This window comes from Pteropus alecto, unplaced genomic scaffold (assembly GCF_000325575.1).
Source record: "Pteropus alecto unplaced genomic scaffold, ASM32557v1 scaffold202, whole genome shotgun sequence".
Classification (NCBI taxonomy): Eukaryota; Metazoa; Chordata; class Mammalia; order Chiroptera; family Pteropodidae; genus Pteropus; species Pteropus alecto.
In genome coordinates this window covers 645108-659755 of record NW_006432451.1, presented here as the reverse complement: position 1 = coordinate 659755, position 14648 = coordinate 645108, and positions in this window count along the sequence as shown.

The following is a 14648-nucleotide window of genomic DNA, read 5'->3' as shown; positions in this document are numbered from 1 at the left end:
ACATCCCCTGTGATCATTCTCCTAGTCCCTAGTCGCAACTCCACAGGTGACTCAGGAAATGTTAATAACAATCTCGCCAGCTTCTCCTGCCCCACAACCCCAGGACATGCACCTGGAGACTCACACCCATGGCTCTCTTTTTGGCTTCTTCTCTAGACGCTACAGATTTAGACAAGATTTTAACACTCTCCCACTTCTATGTAATAACCAAATTCTACACGTCCTGAGACCTGAACACATGATCTCATTAAATCTTTCAACAACCCTATGAGGACCATGCTCTTATCTGCATTTCATTTTACAGGTGAAATGATATGTCTGGGACTGACTGGTTTTAAAATACTCAAACAACAAGCACAAGAATGGAGGGTGGAATAGATTTTTAAAAGATGAGAAAAATATTGATAATTTGTAGAAACTTTGTGTTTGAAATTTTTCCATAATTAAAATAATAAAAAATAAAGAAGCAATTCTGGCACATAGTACATGCTCATGAAGTGTTTATTATCGTATACAGATTAACTGAGATAATGTATATAAAGAACCGAGTACAATTCCCGTACTAAGTAAAAGATCAGGATGGTTTCCGTTTTGTTATTGCTACTACTATTATTATTACCTAGAGCAGACCTCTCCTTCAGCCCTATCACCCTGCTTTGTCTCTTTACCTACAGCCTCCTACTCGTGGACAAGCCTCTGTCTTGGTCTCCACCTACCAGATCCATCCAGGAGGGCACTGCAACACTGCCACCGGCACTTGAAATGGCCAGGTGGCTTGTAAATGATGTGAGTCAGCGTGGCTCCCTAGAAGCCCCGCGGAGCAGGTACACTGGAAGCAGGAACGGCATCTCTCCTCCACCTATTCAGCAAACACTTTTGCATCCAGACGCCATGGAAAGCGTGGTGCTCCCGAATTTGAGTTTCAGAGGCAGTGGGCTGCCTGGGGTGCAGATAAGCTCAGTGCTAACTTGAGTCCAGGAAGCAGCCTGGAGGACCTTGACCATTCAGGGTCAGGGAGCAGAGAAAGCTGTGGGGCGCTGTGTCCCAAGGTTGTGCCTGGCCTCCCCCTCCGCCCCCTGACCCAGGTTGCCCAAGGTGCGGGGAGGGGGACAGGGAGTGAGGTGGGGACTCCCCTGCCAGCCGCTCCCAACATCCCAGATGCCCACCTCAGAGGGCGGCCTCATTGGCCTCTAATTTTAACCCCGAGGAAGGTGCCAATCGTTCATTTGCAAAGCTGTTTCAAAGTGACTCTGATAAGCAAATTGCTGGCAGCCCTGGCGTGTGATTATTCTTGCATTAATCAGGGGGAAATTATGCCAGTTACTGATTAACTAATTACAGCAATCAGATCGGCTGGGAGAACAGGGCAGGGGGAGGAGGCCAAGGTAAACACAACCTGGGAAAGGTGAAGGAGGCGATTTGATGTGGGGGCGGGAGTGTAGAAACAAGAGATCTCTTCCTGTCTACACTTGCCCAGACCACCCCACCCCAGCTGAGTGGCCCCTTGGCTAGAGCCCAATCTGATGTGGGTGGCAGGGCCCATCCTCTGAGAATCAGTGCCCAGCGTGATAGGAGGAGTTGTCCTCCAGCCTTTGCTGAGTTCCCTATCTGCTGGAGGACAGGAGTTCTGGCCTTCAGGAGGCCCTTTCCGGTAAAGGAGGCTAAGTTTTCTACACCTACCCCACTCCCACTGCCCGAGGAAGGAGACTGGAGGAACGATCAGAACTTGGCAATTAAGACACAGTCGCAGAAGTAGGGAAACAAGTGACAAAAGAGTGAGGTATGACAGCTAGGGCTTCAGAACACAGAACTCAGAAGTCCCCTGGTCAGCCTGGTAAAGGATTGCCTGTCTCTGCCCACTGGCTCCCCTCCCCCACCCAGAAGGGAGACTGAACCCCAGCCTGCCCTCCCAGCACTCAGGCACAGAGCCCACCATCCACCTGGGGAGATGCGTGGGGCATCCCTCCAGAATCCTGTGTGCTCACTCCTTGACTTCCTGCTTCTCAAATGCCTTTACTCATGCTTGCTTTGTGTATGTGTGTGTGTGTGTGTGTGTGTGTGTGTGTGTGTGTGTGTGTGTCCAAAGTTAGAACCTGGTTTAATAGTTTTCTGACTGCCACTTGACTCGGTACAGAGGGTAGATCACTGAGTGAGACACTGATTCTGGACGCAGCAGAAACCAGAAGACAAGGAGGGGCAGCCGTTTTTTTCCCCACAGCCTCTAATTATGAGGAGGAGGTGGGAGGTTCAATGCCCTCTGACTACACAGGACTCTGGAAAGGAGCTGTAAGCTGTGGGGTCCCTAGGGAGGCCACTGCTGGCCTGTGTGTGCAATTGCGAGTGTGTGTTTGTGTTTATGCATGGAGTCCAGGTAGGGTCATCTACAGGCTGGATTTACAGGGTTCCCAGGCTTAGACTAGAATCTAGCTCCTCTGCATGGGAAGCCTCTGTGTGATTCCTCCCCAGAGTTCAAGATGATTTCTGTTTCTGGAGTGGCAGACCCAGGGAAAGGGTGCCTGAGGATGGGGGTGACAGCTTCCCTGCTAGAGGCTGCCAAAGTGGGTATCAGCTGGCACTGTGGGTACCTAGTCTTTTTCTGGAGAAATGCATCTGCATAGTGCCTCACCCCCACCACCAGAAGGGTGACTCAAGGTCCTGTGTATAGAGAACGTGCCTTCTGATCAATGAGAACAGAACCAGAGCCAGCGGCAAAGACACTGCCCAGACCATTGAGCTCTGGGAGGAGCTGCGAGAGAACTCACTGGGGAGAGAGTGTGATCACGTAAGGGACATCAGACTTCTGTCTTCCTCTTTCTCCCCTTGTTCCTGCAGCTTCCACATCAGAACTGGTGGGAAGATGGGCTAGGACTGACCTAACCTGATCTAGACCTGGTGGCAGGACTAGACAGAGGATGCGAGCAGCATTGCATCCTAGACTGGAGGAGGGCTAAAGAGAGGAAAGAAAAGAGAAAGATGGCATCTAATAGTCAATAATCACTACCCCTTATTGAGTGCCTACTGTATGCCAACCTATATCATGAACTCCGATTTACAGACGGAGAAAACGAGGCTTTAGAAAATTACATAATTTACCTGAGTATCATTACTTGAACCCAGGCCTGCCTGGCTCCTCCCCCATCACCACTATGCATATTGCCACCCACTCTTGTAAAATGGAGAAGGATGGTACTGACCTCACAGGTTGATGTGAAGATTAAATGAGGCAATGCTTATAGGGAGTATCTGGCACATTCATGGAACACCTACTATGAACGGGCGCAAATGAACAAATGAGTGACAGTCCCCGCCCTTCAGGAACTCCTGATCTAATGGAGAAAGTGAATGCAGAAGAGAGAAGCCACCAGATGGCATAGTGTGTGCTCTAAAAGAGGACTCAGGCAGCAAGCAGAGGCGTGGGAGAGGGGTGACTACCCAAGGCAAGGAGGGAAGATTTCTCCTAGAAAATGACTTGCGAGTGATATCTGAGAAGATGAAATGAAGAGAAGGAAGGGCATGTTAGGATGGGGAACCAGAATGTACAAAGTCACAGAGGTGAGGAGTTCATGGGGAAAAGTGGGCAGTTGAATGTGGCCACAGCAAGGTGCATGGAGGAGAGAGGAAGATGCAAAGTGTGGCCCAGGCAGATTTGAGAGGGTTTTGAATGCCACACTAAGAGATTTAGAGTTAATACTAGCATATTAGAGTTAATATTAGCCATCAGAGATTTTAAGAAATAAGTTATTGGGTTTTTTATTATAACTATAATAAAGTAATACATTTTTAATAATAATTCAAACAGGTCAAGCAATATAGAAGTATAGGATGTTAAACAATTAACATTCAAGTACTTTTTGCAAAGCCATTTCCTGAAGTGATCAATATAAAGTTTGTTTCCCTTCTCTGGGCAGAGATGATTGACTGTCCCCTGATATTTTTTCCTAAAAGACTTTTAACTGAGTACATGGCCACATGGAATAAAGACTACATTTCCCAGCTTACCTTGCAGCTAGATGGTGGCTATGGGACTAGGTTCTGGTGAATATGTTGTAACCAAAATTAATATATGAGACTTTTAAAAGAAGAGGGCATGCTACTCTCGATGCCTTCCTCCTTCCTATAGGTTAGGATGTTGAAGTGATGGCTGTAGCTGAAGCAGCCGCACTGAGCCATGCGGTAACCTTGGGAATGGAGGCCACTCATGGTGGATAGAAGGAAAATGGAGGACTTCATGGAGTAGAACTACCACAACAGCCCTGAACTACTTATCTCCAGAACTTTAAGTGGGAGAGAAGTAAACTTTACCCTGTTTAGAACACTGCTGTTTTGTGGTCTTGTTTTCTGCTACTCACAACTGAACCTAATCCTAATTTGACTCCTCCATGTGCAAAAATATACAGATTTTTAAAAATGAAATCCAAACACCCATTTACTCTGCAACTTTATTTTCTCATGTGCAATTTTCCAAGTCAACAGTTAGGTCCACCTCCAAAATTGGACCATAATTTATTCAACCACTCTCCTATTAACAGACATTCAGGTTTCCAGTTTTTTGCTATCACTAGCGGGGTGGCAATAGATATCAAGCACAGGATTCTTGTGTGATAGTGGTCATGTTTTGTTTTGTTTTCTATTAGGTAAATTCTGCAAAAACAGGCTCAGGTCAAAAGGAAAGTGCATTTAGGCCAGACCTATTCTCCATGAAGGCGGACCGGGAGGCCCTTATTTGGGTGGGTTTACCGTCTAGGAAGGCTCTTTTCTTTTCCTCCTCCTTCTCCTTCTCCTTCTCCCCTCCCCCAGAGGTTCTCCTTGTACCAGGATACAAGTAGTTTTACTCCACAGGTGGAAAGAAGACTTGGCCACCTAAGCCCACTTAGGACAAGCCCTTGGAAGCAGGTCATTTCCCAAGAGCAAATCCTGAGCGTGAAAGGTCCCTGGTCCACTGAAGAGGGAGTGAAGAAGCCTTGAGACAAAGGAAAGGGAGTTCTGAAAGGGATGCTGAGAGGTCCAAAGACAAAACATTATGCAAAAACCCAGAAGGCCAAAGCTCAAGATTTCCAGCCCCTTTCATCATAACTTGCCGTGCAGGCCAGGCTACCCTCCCACTTCCCTTAGCCTCTGCATCCTCAACTGTGAATGGGCTAAAATCTATTGTACATTTTGTTCCTGGTGGGCCCGGCGCAGCTCTTCCTAACCCAGGGCTCCCTCTCCCACACCACCCTCACCCTACTCCCTGCCACCTTGTTCTCCTACTGTCCGCTATTCCGCATGGCCCATAGAGCAGAAATGGCGCTCCCTGCCTCAGTTTCCCTCCAATTCCAATTTGAGGCGGTCATCCTTGTTCCCCGGACAGGTAGCGGGGGTACAATTCTGGAAAGAAAGCTGTGCAAACAGTGGAAGGAGCCCCGGTAGAGCTCTGGCGGGCTGTCAGGGGGCGATTTAGGGCGATTGCTTTCCACTGGGCACATTGTTTCACTGCAGCAAATATTTCCTCAGTGTTGCTACAAGACGTCCATTTGGCAAACCACAGCGGGCCTGCAGGCCCCGCTCTCCGCCAGTAAAGAGGCAGGCGGGCACCACTGATGACCGGAGTAAATCTGAGCTCACAATTAAAATCTCTTTAGAGATTGCAGCCAAGTGACTGATGGATAGGACCCCAGGCTCCATCCGTCCCCCTCCACGCTCCTCCGCCAAGACAGATATCGACAGGGCATCATAAATAGCCTTGCATATCCAGGGCCTCGGAGGCTGGCAGACAGTATGGTGGAGAAATTCAAGGAAAAGGCTGAAAATTGGACTCTGCTCTGCAGGGTCAGAGTTGGGAGCCAGGGGCGGGGGGATGGGGGGGGGGCCAGGGTCTGTACAAATTATCTTGATGAGTAGGAAAGGTCTTTTACTTCCTTTCTAGAAATAGGAAAAACTGAGGCCCAGATGATATTAGACTTCCTGGACTTGAATTTTGGAACCATCCAAAACTATGTGTGGGCTCTTGGGGTCACAACACCCTTTGTCCTTGCTCACATTTTCCACTTATCTGGCATGCCCTTCCCCTTCCCCCAACACATGCCATAGCAGATGATGTCAGTGCCCTGATAGGCCCTTTTTGTCCTTACCAATTCACTGCTCACCAGGCTGACTCCCAACTGCCAGAACCTGTATCCTGTGCTTGAAGTCTCTCTCCAACCACCAGAGTCTCTGCCATCTGTGCAGGAGGCCAGGAGTACCGAGGAGTTAATGCCTCCCAGGGTGGCCCTTACCCATGATTGACAGGAGTTGATGGGAGTATAAATACCCCAGTATAAAGCTCCCTCACCACTCAGATGAGACAGTTCTGAGATGTGCTCTACACAGTCTCCCAGAGGTTCCCAGACGGAGTGAGCCCCAGTTGCCCACAGTGGGAACCTACTCATCGATGTATCCTGTTTCGACTTCCTTCCAGGTCTCTTTTCCCCACCCTTACTAGTGCCTTCTTGGATCCTCCCAATAACTCATCGCACTCTTTTCCTTGTCTTAGCGTCTGCTTCTGCGTGAGTCCAAATCAAGATATCTACTCATCTGTGAATTCCACAACCAACTTGCTCTCAACCTTTCCCATTCCCTCTCTTGTGCCACATCCAACATGATTACACATTGACGCAGCATCTCTCATGTTTTCTGGCACATATCAGTGCCCAAATCAGTGTCCCCAGCTAGATAGGAGCCTCTCGAGGGCAGGAATATTGCTTCGTATGATCGCTATATCTCCTGAGTCCGGCACGGTGCCTGGCACATAACTGCGGCTTAATAGCTATTTACTGAATAACTAACTTAATGAATGAGCCAGCGAGTGAATTAAGTGTTCCTGTCAATTAAGGCAATGGAATTAAGGCAGAGGAATATTTTCTTCCTAAGAAAAAGAAATAAGCAAGCAAGAGCCACACAAACAGGAACATCTTAACTTAGCTCTGTTTTGTTTTAAGCAAGGAATATAAAACATTTTATCGATCTGCCTTTTAAATTAAGAACAGGAAACGTACACCCATTCAATAAATAAAACATAATAAAAACACTTCGATTCCAAAGTATGGCTAATTAAGGGAGACAAACAGAAAGAACAAAATGGAAGCGAGGAGGGGAAAGGAGAGACAGGCAAGAGAGACCAGAACAGGATCAGAGACAGTGAGACAGAGAAACACTGCTGTGGTAGTAAGTCACAGAGACACAGTAAGAAACCTGAAGCTGGAGGTCACTCTGCAGCTGGGGCTCCTCTAGAGGCTGGGCTGCAGGGGAAATGCAGGGGCAGAGGAAAGACAATTCCGTGCTGGCCTTGGAGCCCAGGAGTAAAGTCTGCAGCAGAAAAGATGCCCCCTGCCCATCTAGAAGGACAGGGCTCTTTCCTTTGAGCCCTTGGAAGGAGACTTCTTAGGGCTGCTCAGGAACCAACAGGGATATGAGATTCATTGAGGTTAGAAGTGAAGCCAAAGTAGAATGTAGAAGGTGAGTCAAAGGTGACTGGATGCCTGTATTAGTTCTAATGACTGACGTAGATTTAGCACTTCCTGCCTGCCAGGCCACCTAGGCTGAGTGCTTTATCTGTATAAACGTATTTAAACATAACAATTCTATGGGACTGGTATTGTTATCATCCCCATTTCACAGGTGTGAAAACTGAGGCTCAGAGATGCTAAGTAACTTGCCCAATATATCGCAAGGTGAGGAAGTAATAAAACCAGCCAGAATATGACCTCATGTCATCTGACTTCAGAGCTTGTGCCTCAATGCCTGCCCGCTGCCACTTTGGATAGGGAAAGGCCACATACTATCCAAAGTATGTAGTATGTAGTCTTCCATACTACAGCCTTTGAGTCACCCAGCCCTGCCCCCACTGCTTTCTCCATGCCCAATGGTATTTTTTCTAACCTGTAAGAAGTATGTTTTACCAACTAGTCAGGGGAGATCTAAAAAACAAAGTGTGGTGGGGGAGGGGAGGTTTACATTTTGGCGTAAGTCTCCACACAGCCAGTCTGAGGGTGTCAGGGGAATGTGGTTTGGGAATCTAGAAAGATGAAGGCAGTGTATTCTATGGGTACCATCACTTCAGTCCTTCCATGCCAGTCCATCTATGGGACTAGGATACTTAACCCTGCCTGGCTCAGAGTCACTGAGACCCCCTAGAGCCTGGGACTTGCCTTTGTGACCTCAGGCTCTCCCCCAGTGAACCCCAACACTTTCCAACTCCTCTCAGCCGTTCAGGCCTTGCACTGGGTCTTTCAGAGTCTATGGGCTGAAGTATCCCCCTTTCCTCTCCTTCTCCATCTTCTGTCCAGCCCGGAATTAGCTGGTCTCATGTTTAGGTGATCAGGGCTCAGGGTAGAAGTCCAAGATTCAGGACACTGCTGCTCTCTTGGAAAATAAGTCAAGGGAAGGAAGGTCCTCCCACACCCAGTGTCCCCACAGACCTCATGTATTCCAATCTAAAAAGAATACTTCTGAATTGGGGGTGGGGGAATGAAAGATGAAATCAAGAAGTTAGAGAAGATTTTGTGACCGAGTGTCCTCATCCCCAACCCCAACCATCATCAGCCAGACACACACAAAATCCCTTCCCACGGCCGGCTTTGGCCCACCCGCTCCCTAAACAAGCTCCTCCCTCAGCCTTCACCCCACCTTGGTCCCACTACTCATTCTTGGCCCCAGCCGGGCCAAGCTTCTGTAATATCCGGGAACTTCAGTGACTTCCCGAGTGGATTTTAATTGCCTGACAAAAGTAATACCAATATTTATAAGGGAACAAACACAGATACCATAAATAAATACATTACTGACTCATTGAATTAATTAGTGTTTAATTACTTGAAATTACCATTAGTTACTACCAATTACTTGAACAACGAATGCATTCTTCCTACATTACGGATGGCAATTCCCAGAGTGAAACCCAGGGACCTCAGGCCCCAGTAGATCTCACCTGGCCCTTCCTCTGCTGCTTCTCCCTTTCGTTCATTCATTCACTCCTTCATTACATATTTATCGAGCACCTATATAATATGCCAGGCATTGGGTACATGAAGCTTACCATCCAATGGGTGAAGATAAACAAACAAAAACTATTTGGTATTTTAGAAGGTGATAAGTGGGACACAGAAAAATAAGCAGGGAAGAGGCATAGAGAGCTGGAAGTGATATTTAGGTAGTGCGGTCATGGGAGATGACCCGACCGTCTTCCCTTTGTGTCTCCAGACCTTCTCTCCACCGGATTCTGTGCCTGGGGAGACTGACCATCATGGAAGACATCACCCAGGCCCCCCTGCTCTCTGGCCCCTGCTAAGTCCAGCCAGTGGGGAACCCCACAGGAGATCAGAGGGAAGGGAGAGAGTACCCAAGCTGGCAGCATCCCTCAACCAAAGATTTCAGTCCCTCTCAGGTTGTCCTTTCTACTCAATCCTTTTTGCCTCCAGGGTTTTATAACGGCTGACTCTCTCCAACCCAACCTCGCTACCCCATCGTCTGGCCTTGGGACAGTCACAGCCCCTCATTGTTAATAGCTAGGGGACCTGCACTATCTCTTGTGGTTTCCAAACACCCTGCCCACGTCATTGTAAACTGTCCTCGAAGGATCTGAATTTAGCGTGGCATCTGTTTTCTGCTGGTACCTGACAGGCAGAGAGGGCTTCAGTGCCATTAGAGCAGGGGACTGATGGAGATGAGGAAACAAGTCATGTAGGTATCTAGGAAGAAAGCATCCCAGGCACAAGGAATAGCAAGTGCAAAAGCCAGAGACAGGACTATGCTTGGCATCTTTGTGGCTGAAGCAGAGTGAATGAGGGGAGAGCGATCGAAACGAAATCAGAGAGAAGGCAGGGGACCAGGTCAGCTAGGGCCTGGCAGGCATTTTAAGGACTTTGGCTTTTACTGTGAGCAAAACGGGGACCCCTTGCAGCATTTTGAGCAGTGAAGTGACTTGGTCAGACATACATTTAAAAGGGTCACTCTGCTGGCTGTGTTAAGAATAGACTATAATCAAAGGGGGGACCACTTAGTTGACTATTATAGTCAGCCAGGCAAGAGCAGTGCTGGCTTGGACCAGGATGGGAATAGTGGAGGTGTAAGAAACAGCCACATCCTAGACATATTTTGAAGTAGAGCCAACAGGATTTGCAAATGGATCGGAGTGGATAAAAGAAAGGAATTGTGGACCATCCCAAGGATGTTAGCCTGAGCAACTGGAAGATTTACGGAGATGAGAAGACATCTGAAGAAGCAGGTTTGCAGGGGGAGATCCCAAGCTCGATTTGGAACATGTTAAGTAAGGGCATAGCCTAGAGTGTGGGTGCGTGGTGTCTCAGGTATTGAGAGGTGAGTTTGCCACCCCACCTCAAATACAGGCAGCTCCTCACTCAGTATCCCCCACTGTGCAAAGACATTCTAACTTCCCCTCCTGCCCTCTTTTACTCGCTTCCCTGTTGGAGGGTCTCTTTCTGTGTTTGGACTTCCCTCTCTTCCTGGCCCAGCTCCTCCTGCTCTCCATTCGATGGCAGAGTGCCCAGGTACGGGTGCGTTCTGGAGCAGGGAAGGAGAAGAAACTAGGGAACCCAGGGGACGATTCCTGCCTGGGTACAGCGTAGGAGGAGGGAAACTGTTTTCCTCTCCCACACCTTAGGAAGCTTGTGCCAAAAAATAAATGTGGATTGAGAGTAACCCCAATTTCACTTGGGTCAGAGCAATCAAAATGTAATTGGGTTTGTGAATAACTAATGTTTACACTGATGTTGTCCTAATAGGACAATGAGACCTGGAGATGTGACTCTGCTGTCCCTGCTCAGTAAGAAACTTGCGTTTTAACAGAAACTGGGTCAGGCAGCAGGAGATGAAGAGAGAAGCCACTGCCTTGGACTAGGTGACTAGGACAGGGAGGTCCAGGAAACTCTCTGGGCAGATGCAAGGAGGCTGCCATTTGGGGAACTGGGTGTCTAGGAGAGCTGTTTCACCCTGCAATAATGATAATTATAATAATCATTGTATGTGCCACATATTGAGCACCTAATACGTGTTCAGTGTTTAACTCTCTTATCCCTACAATAAATAATCTAGTAAAGTGAATTTTACTATCTACACTTTACAGATAAAGCTACTGAGGCACAAGGAAGCATGTGACTAGCTCTAGGCCTCTCATCTGGTCAGTGGCACAGAGGAGTCCAAGGTCAAGTCTATCTGAAGCCAAGTTCCTCTCACAACCTCACTCTATCTCCATAGAACCAGAGAAGCCAGATAAGAAGGATGCTTCTTCTTCTAGGAGCCATGGAGTTACCTTCTGGTGGCAGAAGTCAGGAGTAGAGGTAGAAAAAGCCGTAAATTTTCAGATTACTTTGTTTCTCTGAGCCAAGCCAGGCTGGTAATTACCTTCCTATGGGTGATAATGGCAGTGATGGCAGAGGTAGTGACAGCATGAGATGATGTCACCAATGATGGTGTTAGTCTTACTGGTGGTGGCAGGGCCTGGGTGGTGGGAGGGGTGATACTGTGAGTGGGTGTTGAGATGCTGTTAATGATCCCGTGAGTGCCAATGGCTTAGCTGTGGCAGGGTGAATGATGTCCGTCTCTGTGGTCCTAGCCATGCTGCTGGAGATTTCCTGGGAAGCTGGACTCAGGCTGGCATTGCTGTTGGTGCTTCACCCCAACACCCCACCAGGAAAGCCCCCCTGTCCCCTCCCACCCTCAACGAAAGGAACAAGGCTTAGGGTCTCCTGTAGAACTGGCTTTATTGCGTTCCCTATTCTGGACAGTGTAAGGGATGGGCCTGTCTCTCCAGAGAAACAAATGTGATAAATAACCATGGAGGACAAGAGGGAGGAGGCAGCCCAGCCACCAGAAGTCATAAGTCTCTGTCTAGCCACATGGCAGGCTCATTACAGAAAACTCCAGGGTCATCCCAGACTGCCTGGCCTGAGGCTCAGGAGAGACATCCTGGATGTGGAGCTCCCAGTGCTGATGGCTCTGCAGCTCTTGGACTCACAAACCTCATCCCCTCAGCCTCACCCTGCATGCCAAGCCTGACATGCCCCACCCACCCTGCAGCAGTGTTCAGGGGCTCAGGCCTCACTTGTCCACTTCCCCCATGCCTAAAAATCCAGGGAGGCATTTGATGGAGTTTTCTGAATGTCCTTGGAAATAGAGAGAACAAACATGAACTGGATGGCAATCTAGTTAGATACATTGGACTGCAACATACTCATAGAGACCTGGGTTCAATCCCAGCTCTGGTACTTAAAAGTCACGTGATCTTGGCAATTCACTTAACCTCTTCTTACCTGCAAAATGGACACAATAACACACACCCTGCTTCATTAGGATGAACATGTGAGATGACATGTAAGCTCCTGATTATAATAGTAATAGTTAATATCCGTGTGCCTTCTATACGCCTGGTATGGGTCTTTGCATAAATTATCTCATTTAATTCACACATTGATGCTGTGTGGTTAGGTACTATCCTATCCCTATTTTAAAGGCAAGAGTACTAAAGCACAAAGCTGGTAATTAACTTACCCAATGACACATTGCTAGTAAATGGCTGAACTGGCATATGAACCTAAGTAATCTGACATCAAAGCCTCTTTACCATCAGATTGCCAACCTAATATACATGAGGCATCTCACAATGCATATTTATTGAGCAGCTACTATATTAAGCCAGACTCGTGGCTTCCTCCCAACTCCAAGGCATATGTGACATTTGCATGGAATATTACATTTAATAAACTTCTTTCTTATTTAACCTCAGAAAACCCTGTGAAATGGGTATTATTATCTTTATTTCCCTGAGGAGAGAACAGATGCTTAGAAAGGCTAAATGACTTATTCAAGATCACACATTCAGAAGTAGTAAGGCCAAGGCTCAAGCTCAGAGTTTCTGACAAGTAACCTTAAAGTTTTCCACCACGGCTAGTGGGGGTTCCCCTTCCACTCTGTTCCCTTCAATGTGTGGTTTCTGGATCCTTTCATTTGCTGTGCAGCCTCACCACTTTTTAACAGCAACATGGCAGCCCGATTACAAACAATGACAAGTGGAGTCACCAGCCCCTCCGTGACATGGCTTCTCACTAGCGGGATGCTCATTCCCTCTCGGTTGTCTCCTGGGATCAAATACACTCATTTGCAAAAATAATTGGCTGAGGTTAAGAGCAGAGTCAGTGTACATCCAGAATATAAAAAGGAAACTACTAGAAATCAATAAGAAAAAGGCAGACAACCCAATAGAAAAATGAGCAAAAGATTTAAACAGACACTTCACAAAAGAGGCCATCCAAATGGCCGATAAGCACATAAAAAGGTGCTCCACATCATTAGTCATCAGGGAAATGCAAATTCAATGAGATACCACTTCACACCCACAGAAGGGAAAAAAAGATCGACAATAACCAAACATTGGTGAGGATGTTCATATATTTCTGGTGGGAGTATAAAATGGTACAACTACTTTCCAAAACTGTTTGGCAAAATCTACAAAATGCATACATTATGACCCAGAGACTCCATTCCTAAAGACAGACTCAAAATATGAGCACATATGTGCACCAAATTATAAATAGCAGAATGCTCATAGCTGCACTACTCATAATTACCCCAACTGGAAGCAACTCTAATCATCAACAATAGAATGGATAAATAAATTGTGCTAGATTCATGTAATAGAATATTGTGCAACCATGAGAATGAACATCTATAGCTACGTACAATATGGACGGATCTCACGTATGACATTGGGCAAAAAAAGCCAGATACAAAAGAATACAACCTCTATGAGTCCATTTATACAAAGTTCAAAAATGAGAGAAGCTAATCTATGATGTTAGAAGTCATGAGATGGTCACTCTTGGCAGAAGGAAGTGACCAGAAGGAGAAATTGGGGCCAGTATTGTTGTTTCTTGGTCTGGGTGCTAATTACATGGTGTGTTTCTTGTGAAGTGATCAAGCTGTCCACTTACGATGTGGGGCCTTTTCTGAATGCATGCTTGAGTAGAAAGTTTTCTTTTTTAAAGTGTGACATCGGAGGCTGGGGAACAGAACTCTTCTTTACAGGGTTGCTAGAATGACAGAAAGGAAGCCGTGTCAGACATGGTGTGCCTGGACTTCACTGAGGAATGTGACAAGGCATCTTATGATGTCCTTGTGAACAAGATGAACAAATGCGGCTGGGTGACCGCATAATTAGTTGAATTGAACCACTGTACCCAAAGGGTGCCGATTAAGGAATATATATCCACCTGGAGGGAAACTTCTATTGCCTCCAGGCTCTGTCCTTGTCCTGGGCAGTCAAACACTGTTATCTCAGAGTGCAATGAAGACATAACAGGCAGTCTTATCACATTCACAGATGACATGAAGCCGGGAGGGAGAGGAAAGACAGGGCATGACAGAAGCAAGATCCAAAATGATTTTGGCAGAATGGCCAAGTGGAGCAAATCTAATAAGATTAAATTGAGTCAAGGATCTGTGGAAGGCCCTGCAACTGGGGCTAAAAGCTAACTTTCTGGGAACAGGATGGGGTGGGTGTCATAACTTTACAAATGCAGCTCTGTAAGTAGAGGGTACATGTTTTCCGAGGGCAGAAGCCCTCCTGTCTTGTCTCTGGATCTCCAGAACCTACCTCAGGGCCTGGCATAGATGAAGCA